Below are 9,592 nucleotides of genomic sequence, written 5' to 3'. Positions count from 1 at the left end.
CAGATGTTAACTGTGTTTTTACAAATTTTTTCTCTGAAAATATTTTTTAGAAAAAATAAATTATATATTGCAACAAACTATAATTAGAATAACCACCTAAAACCCACCTTTTTGCACCTGCAAACCCCAAATTTTCCCGGGGGAAGACCCCCGGCCCCCCACTTTTTTTTTTTTTTTCAGGAGATGGATATTCCTCAACTAAATCAATTGAAGTCCCCCCCCAAAAAATATATCCTTCCGACGCTCATGCCGCCAACCTTACAGTCGAAATAAACCGAGTACTAACTAAACAGATGATCCACTTCTTTTTTTTAGAGAGCCTCTACATCTAAATGGAAGCTTAAGAAAATATAAAATACAAAAAAAAAAAATTGTGCGCGTCGACTCCACACACGACAGAAGTGAAACTTCTCGCCTTTTAGGTGAGAAAATAAAAATGGACATAAAAATGGATGATAATTATAAACTAAATTGCACAAATCAATAACTCTTTTTTCCACACGAATAAATGAATTTTTAGATTCTTGAAATAAAATAAAATATGGCTGCGTCAATCGTCAGGCGTTACGAAAACTGAGGAGTAGACAAACAACAAGCAGCGTTACGCGAATTCCGTACCATCACTGCTGTGTCATTTTCTACCTCTTCCCTGCCGTATCCCCTTAGAGCCGTTACAACTAGCATACAGCATGCTACGCCACGTACCCACCCCCCTTCCTTGCCGTCTCCCCATTCGACCGCTAGTGCATGCGTGGAGTGTCGTCGCCGCTGACGCACTCTCCTCCTCTACCGGTTCCCCCATCACGCAGCTAACTATTCCCCTCGTGCGGTTGGAATTTTCGTAACGCTCGAAAATTGTTGCCCCCTCAGTAAAGAAGTTACACTTCAAAAATATTTTATTCACAAATTCAACATAAAGTCATGCGTTGTTCGCTTCCCAACTCAGAGCTCTGTCAACCCCGAAAATCTGCCATCAGCCAGATATTAAGTGCAAAGTTTGTAACAGTGTTCCAACCAAAACAAAAAAAAAACTAATCCGTGCTGCCGACGTTTTCTCAAATAAAGGGAAAAGTAATGGCAAATGAGTTGCTTTGAAAATAAAATTCTTGTTTAATCAACAACATCTGTTCTTATTTCAGGCGACCTGACGCTCGTATGTCTTCAAGAGTGATATCCGACGCGCCATCCCGCGAATTACTGACGTAATTTAATCAACGCAATTAGTTTATATATTCGCTCAACACATTCTTCTTTCCTGGCTAAGCAACAATGCGGACCGCAAGGTCCAAGCTCCCAACCCCGGCATGGTTGACACTTTCTGCCCCTGACCAACAATTCTTCTTGGACCGTCCTTCTTGACTAGGGGCATGCACATTTCGCGAAAAAATTCTGAGACTAGCTGAAAGTTAAAACAATGTACTATCGCTTGTGTGTCATGATTGGGTGGGTTTCTTTCAGGTACCTACATGTCGATTGTTAAACCACCAATCACAGCTGTTCAGTGCGGAAGCAAACGCGTCCTGAGTGGCTCGGCCAAATGAGGCAACGACTCCCCTCGCCGACGGGCGCCAATCACAAGGAAGAAACCGCTGGTGCGGCAATAACTTGTTGAAGTCTAACAGGCATTCAGATTTATTCGCGAAAAATGCCTGCCCCTATTCTTGACCTGTGCTGAACCTGCCTGCCTAATTCTTGCACTATTGAACCCCGCACGAATGAGCCCAGGGTTTCTCCTGTGTCTATGGAGGTTTCACTTGGGTCCAACTTAACAAGTTGTAGTTTAAAGTTAAGAAGTGAAGGGAGTTAGTCATTGCATCAATTGCTGCCATGGCTGGCCAATCTCCAAACAAAACACACGATGCATGGCTGAAACCCAGTATGATTAGGCGTAAAAGCTTCGGCCTGGCACGCTCCTAGAGTCTTCCCTAACGCAGACTCATTACCAAACAAATACACTTACAGGACACTCCCGATTATCCGCGAAATTAAATGGCAGGGCCACCGCGGATATTGAAAATCGCGGATAATCCGCAAAAGAGCCATAAATGGGAAACAAAAAAGGAAACTTTAACTTTAACTTAAAAAAACCAAACATTTATGTACAGTAAAAGTTACAATTAACAGTAAAAAATTTTAAATGATATTAAAATTTTAGTATTTTACTGATTAATTAACATACAATACATTTCAGTAATGTAAACATAAAAGTGCTGAACCAACGACTAGAAACAAAGTGAGACAGAGACAAAAATAGCAACGCATGCCAGCCTACTGCGTGAGTTCCGAGAAGGCCTGTGGCGTTTTACTGCATACTGCACACAACACACTCGTAAGTAGAGTTCAAATTTGCTCATGTGTAATAAAATACAGATTTACATATGTGCTGTATTTTTTCGTAGCATGCGCGGATAATAGGGAGTTAACTGTAGATTAGGGAAAAAAATTGTCCTCTATCAGTCCGTTTGTGCCTAACGTGAACAGATCTCAGTTCCCCAAACGTCGTAACTGTTTCTGTCTTAGGAAGCCTACTTACTGTGTTATTCTGTGCTGTGATCGTTGTGGTGTCCATAATGTGTGTTTATTCACATTGACGGGTTCACCTTCGTGTCTCTATGTTGTCGTTGTTACCCTGATTATCTGTTTGGTATCGTCGTTGGGTTCATCTATTTTCGATGTGTTGTAAAAAGGTCAATTTTATTACCCTTATTTACTGTTCTTTTTGCAAATGTCTCGTCACTGCCAGCCTAATGTGTTCATTTGTTCTGTGATTTTTTTTTTTAAATTCCTTCCACGGGATTCTCGATTTTGGCTTGTTTTCTGTGTGCTCGCGTATTCATTTTTTTTTTTTTGGTTCGTTATAGAGGTTTCAATATGACAATAGTGTATTAAAAAAGTTAATCAATTTTCCCCATTTCAATAAAAAAAAACATAAAACATTAAAAGAACTTATTACGACACTGTACTTGGCCACAAACCTAGAACTGAAGCGACACTCAACAGATGGTAGTACTTGGCTTGAGTAGTCGGGAGATGGGAGTTCTACGAGAAAATTGTTCAGCGTCAGGAACGTACTTAAATTTTTTACTTGCGAAAAATTCACCGGCCTTAGACTCGTTCTACAATGACACGTAGAAGGAGACGGACCCGTACGGATTAGCTCAGCAATGCTGAACAATTCCGTTTACGTTGCTCCGTGTGACCAATGGAAGCCGTGTTTGGTTATGTTCTAAATATACGTTGAAAATGTTTCTAGTTAAAGAATATTTTGTGTTCTATCATTATTTTGTCGTTTATTTTTATTATAAACGTAAATTCTGTCCACGATATAATAAAAATAAACTACAAAGTAATAATAGAACAAAATATATTCATGGACTAGAAACATATTTAACGTATTTAGAACATAAAAAACCATGGCTACCACCACAGCCAAGTACTCGGCTTTGTATTGGTCGCACGGAGCAACGTAAACGGAAGAGCTCAGCATCCCTTCGGGTCCGTCTCCGTCTGCGCGCTGCTGTAGAAACTCTGTCCCGTGAGATCCGTCTCCGTTTACGTAATCCGTCTCCGTTTCCGTGACATTGTAGAACAGTCTTAGTTGATGTAGGGTGTGGTCAAGCGGAAGATAATAATAATAAAAAACCTGTAGCAAACTGTTGTTCTTGAAAATTTACTAAAAATTTATACTATAATAATGTTTTACTAGTTTAATTTATCTTCTTCCACAGTCCAGTGCATTTCTACGCTGTCAAACATAATGGCATATTAATTAAACAAACGCTTCAGGTAATGTATTCCTTGGAAATATTTTCCCCTCAAAATGTAGTTTACTAATTTTATCCAATATATATTTAAATAATATGAACAGCAATAAAAGCAAGAAAAATTTTAAGAGAGGCCTATCTCATTTTGTTTACGTACCTGTATATCCTCAGCAGTTAAGAGTTTAAATGTTCTCTCATCAAGGGTAAAGTTTCCCGATAAATACTTTTATCTCTCAAAGTATCACTAGGGCCGTGATTTATTTTATAGCTTTACGCTACTACAAGAACTTAGCAAACAGAATACTAAGCAGTTAAGATTAAATGCTTCTTCAAATCGAAAGCATGCACTGGTTTTTTTTAATGCATGAAATACATATTTAGGAACACGTCTTTTGACGTTGATACTGGAAGGATAAAATCGCATTCCGCATGTTCGGATGTTCATCAAAGGGAAAAGAAAAACAGGATCAAAGAATTCGGTAATTTATAATTCTTCCTCTAATAGCAGCATTTTTTATTCTGTTATTTGTTGGGAAGCTTTGAGACCAACCAGTTTATATTTTCCTGGCATATGAGTCAGTAATTACGCCTAAGTTAAAAAATTCTGGTAGTGATACTGGCGCATTACCATCGTACTCTCACAAAGATGTGTTTGTGGGGAATGCATTCATATATATTAAACTTTGATCAATCGCTTCACAAGATTTGTAGTGATTTAGTATGTGTAGCCCAGAAATTCACATATGAAAAAAAAATTTATATTGTATATTTGTGTAATATGTGTACTCAATTCCGTTATGCAATCTAGCATACTTCTTTATATTTCTGCCACACGTTGTTTAATGTGTGAACACAGCAAGACAAGCCATTCTTTATTTTCAAAGTCTCAAGGTCGAATGATTAATGGATCAATTAAATTTAGTTACACATCTGTTATTAAATGAGCATGTATTTTGTTGCAAAAGGTTTTGATTTTCTTCATTAGTTTCCGAGAAAGAAGCAGAATTATAACATATTTTAGAACCAACAAAACGTATTAATAATATTATAAATACAAATTTTAAGTCAGTATTAATTTAATTCACCAAAAATAGTTGAACATATATTTTTTTTTAAATTATTAGACATATTTCGGGATATATATATATATATATATATATATATATATTATTACCGCGAAACCACTAAATATATTCAAATAGAAGACTAAAAAATCACATACAAAAAAATCATAACATGAAGAAACCCAAAATATTCTATGGAATCGGACCTTTCAGTACATTGGCTTCATGTTTCTATCAAGGGATCGAATCCAAGAAGAAATCGGATGTGATTTAAAGCAAAATTTGTTCTAGTGGTCATTAATATTTGCTGATTATTGTGATATGTAAATAACAAAAAAACAAATCTCTGGCTAAAATGAAACAATAACGACAAAACGTTAATATGCACTACGATCGATTCAGCGATACCATTAACACAATGCTGCCTATGCCAAAAACGTAATTTTGCAATTCAAAGGAAAATGCGTAAGTAAAATGTTTGGGTCATAAAGGATTGTTGAGGCGTCAACCTTATCTGACGAATATCGTAGGTTCGATCTCAAGTGCCAGTTTGACTTAGTTTATTAAACCGAGTTGGTACAGAAAAGGATCGGAGCTCAGTATAGTGCGGGCCAAATGTCTTACGAGTTTAGCTTCATATAGTTAGATGAAAAAGTGTTGCTCGGAATGCGGCGGAATCATGTGGATCGTAGTGATAAACCCTCAAAAAGAATGATATATTCCTGTTTCAAGTTTTGATCATTAGTTTCGTACATCAGCTTTGGTTACGTTCACAAAACTTAAAAAGAACAAAAATACAAAGAACGAACTTTTACAAAATAAATTGTTCTGGCTGATTCCCTAAATATTAACTTCACTACGGACTCTAAATCCACAAGAATTTTGGTTATCACTGTTTACGCCTGAGGTCTTCCGTTTATTGCCGACTCGGATCGGCCCAGTTACACGCCAACCTTTTCTGAAAACATGCTACGTGTATATACATATCAATGATATAGCACTACACGGTTAACATTTTTTTTTTTTAACGGTGTGACCGTGTGTATTTGGTCACACGACGTTTGATGTTTTATTTTCTGCATTTAAAAAACATTTTAGGACACGAGAGAAACACTAACCTTGCCTGTTTACATTGCTGAGGGTATTACATCATGGGAGGCCATCATTTCACAGATGAGAGAGCCACACCCGAAGTTCCCCGAAGTTAATGCTCGCTTTTTTTTTTCCGTACCACAACAGGTGTATTTATTTGGGATGTAGCTTACTCATACGTCATACGCCGTTCTATCTCATTGTATAAACAGGGGTGCCCACAAGGGGGGGAAACGACGCAGACTGCGTCATTAAAATTTCAGGGGGGGGGGGGGGTTAAAAGACGAGAAAAATGTATATATTATTTACATAATTATAGCTTCTAATGTGAAAATACGTTTCTGGTGCTTTGATAATTGAAAGGGATCTTGTAAATCAAATTGGCAACCCCGCACTTTCCTCATCAAAATCAGTTATTTGTCGGTTCAGGATGGAAATATTACCTGATATCACCAAAATTATTATTAGAAAATCAGTTTAAATTAATGCAAAATGTGATAAAATATAATACTAAAAAAGTATAATATTATAAAATAATTGAGTAAATCATTGAGAAAATGGCATAAAAAATTTCAGGGGGGGGGGGGGGGCGGCACATCATTAGGTTAGGGGGGTGAGTCATAGTGTTTGGGGGGGGTTGGGCACCTCTGGTATAAACCGGTGTGGCATTAAATTTTGCGGTCGATTAGGATAAGTTAGCTACATTATAAATACTTCAAAACATTGTGGATGGTTGGTTATATTAGGTAAGTATAGCTATATTAAAAATACCTACTGTAAAATCATTTTATGGTTGCTCAGCAAATAACGTTTTAATATGTAGCTATCCAGCGCTAGGAAACCGTTTACATGATTTCACAGTATCTTTAATGTAGCTATCCTAACCAAATCAACCGTCCACAATGTTTTAAAGTACTGTATTTATAATGTAGTTAACTTAACCTAATTGATCATTAGTTATAATGAGTTGTCCAAAATAAACATTCACGGACACACGGCAAACGAAAAATATGGTGGCGTACAAACAAATTCCGTTGCCTTGATTATGGTCTTTCCTTTTATCAACACCGCCATATTTATTTCATAGAAAAGAGTGGGAGGGATTTATTTACAATGGACCAAAAAAAAAAAAAAAACACCGAAGATGCACGATCGGACGTTTGGCTCTCTCGTCTGTGAAAAGAAGGCTTCCCATTACATCATATGACCATCAAAAGTCATAGATAAGGTACTGCTGTGTGCTAGTAAATACTGTGCACTTCAAGCAAAAACATCAGGGTTATTTCCGAAACAGCTCAAACCTCAGGGGTACCAAAAGTTGTTATTAGGAAGAAGAAGAAATAACCAAGACTCGTCTGTGTATCGATTGTTTTGACTGTAGTGTAGATAATTCCAGAACTTTCGGTAACATTCTCTAAAACTCTATATTCTCCTGGAGAATTGAGTGATAATTGAGGGGGAGGAAGGCAAGTTTAGGGTATATATATATACTCTTGTTTTGGGCAGTTAGTCAGTGTCAGGGAGCAGCAGGACCATCAGCCGACCATGGAGGAATAATACAGAAAGAGAGAAAAAGAGAGAGAAAGAGATATAGTGAGAAAGAGAGAGAAATAAAGAGAGAAAGAGAGAGAAAGAGAGAGAGAGAGAGAGTGTCCGAATGGATGTTTGGAGAGTTGAGTATTTGTAATGGGCAGCAGTAAAATTCTAAATGTTGTTGTTGTTGAACTTAATATTCAAATACTTAGTAGTTGTAACATTGTTTGATGTGGCATTGTTTGGCCTTAGTTTGTTTTTCTGGTTACGATTAAAGTGTTAAAGAGTTTGTTGAATTCTCTTGTGGCGGCCATATTTCTTTCAATTACTTAATAGTTTTCTTTTCATTAACAACTCTCCAATCACCCATGCTAAGTTAAATTATATTTATTTATGTTGTCTTCTGCCTCCTTGTAAAGAACTACGCCTTAGGTTATTTTTTCCTTTGATTTTGCAGGTTAGGCCCCATCTGGGCACATTTCTTTTTTACTTTGGAATTGTGTGCATGAACTTGGTAACCAGAGTTGAAGCTTGCATTGAGTGGTGATTTTTACCGGTGGGACGAGGCCTCAACGGGTATAGCACTCGAATGAAATGCCGTGCCCAAGGAGATTTTGCAACCTCTTTGGCCGCACCCTTCCTAAACGTATTCTCTTCCCCTACTTACCCTTCCGTCACGCTTTCCCCTCGCTCTTGCGTTTCCGCCACAGACGTTTGGCCCGCACTATACAACATTTTGCAGGTCTGATATCCTCAAGCCTTTGTGCATAAGAGCTGCAGAGATTTCAACATAACACCCAAGAAATAAAAGCTATTTACCACTTTTGCCAGAAACAAATCTGATTTTATTTTTACTTAATGAAAACGTAGGGAAAAAATATTATTTTAGTATTTAATAATTCCTAATCTATTTTAGAATTAATTGGCTACCAGATATAATTCATATATGAACCTAGATAATATTTTTTTTTTTCCAGCTAAATCACATTTCTTTTAAGTAATATAATTAGGATTCTGCTTTCCTCGGAGAATACTGTTTTTGATTCTTAAATTTGATTTTTACGTTATTTAATTAAGAATGTTATAAATGAGTAATTTTAACTTAAAAATTTTGCAATAAATTTATATTTTAATTTAAAACTTTAACATAAATACATAATGTAATGCATATTTTTAAATATTCGATATATACCTATGCTAAAATCAGTATGGCTATTTTTTTGAAATCCCACCATAAAAGTTGAATGTGTATAAAAATGTTAAATATATTTATTTAACTAGGCCAAATGTTTTATAATGATAATCATCTTATTCTTTAAAATATATATATTTTTTGGTTCAACAGGAAATTATTTAAAAATTTCTGAGTATTAAATACAAACAAAATCAATTGAATACCTATTTTTGTCAAATGTTTTCATATACAGGATAATTATAAAGTCCGTGAAACATTTCATAAATTCGGTAGGCCTACAGCGAAATGGAAAAGAATAACGTAACAAATTATATACCGCGTGAAAGAACAACTCTTAAAGTTTTTTGAATGTAGCGCCAAAAAGCTATTTTAAAAAACAACTGACAGGGGCGCTAGTGCACGTAGTTGCTGAAAATGGCTGCGAACCAGGCAGAGAAAGCCTTTTGTGTGCTTGAATACGCCCGTAGTGAATCGGTAGTGGGTGTCCAAAAGAGCTTTCCGCGGCAAGTTTAACAAAACACCACCAGTTTACAAAAGCATAATGAAGTGGTACAAGAAATTCGAGGAAGACGGATGTTTGTGCGACGCAAAACGGTCGGGTCGGCCGGGCGTGTCACAACAGACAGTGGATTGTGTACGGGACGTGATGGTGCAGAGTCCCAAGAAATCAACTTATCAGGCTAGTGCAGAATTGAACATCCTTCAGCAAACAGTGTGGAAAATTCTTCGTAAGTGATTAAGAGTGAAGCCGTACAAATTGAAGCTTCTGCAAGCCATCAGCCACGATGACAAATTGCTCCGACTGCAGTACTGCATTGCCATGCAGAACCGACTTGAAGACGATGACTTTGCAAGCAAATTAATCTTCAGTGGCGAAGCCACTTTTCATCTCAGGAAGAGTCAACCGACACAACACACGCATATGGGGGACAGAGAATCCACAT

The sequence above is a fragment of the Bacillus rossius genome, chromosome 13, assembly GCF_032445375.1.
Source record: "Bacillus rossius redtenbacheri isolate Brsri chromosome 13, Brsri_v3, whole genome shotgun sequence".
NCBI lineage: Eukaryota > Metazoa > Arthropoda > Insecta > Phasmatodea > Bacillidae > Bacillus > Bacillus rossius.
The sequence above is the reverse complement of the archived record's forward strand: the minus strand, read 5'-3'. Positions refer to the sequence as shown.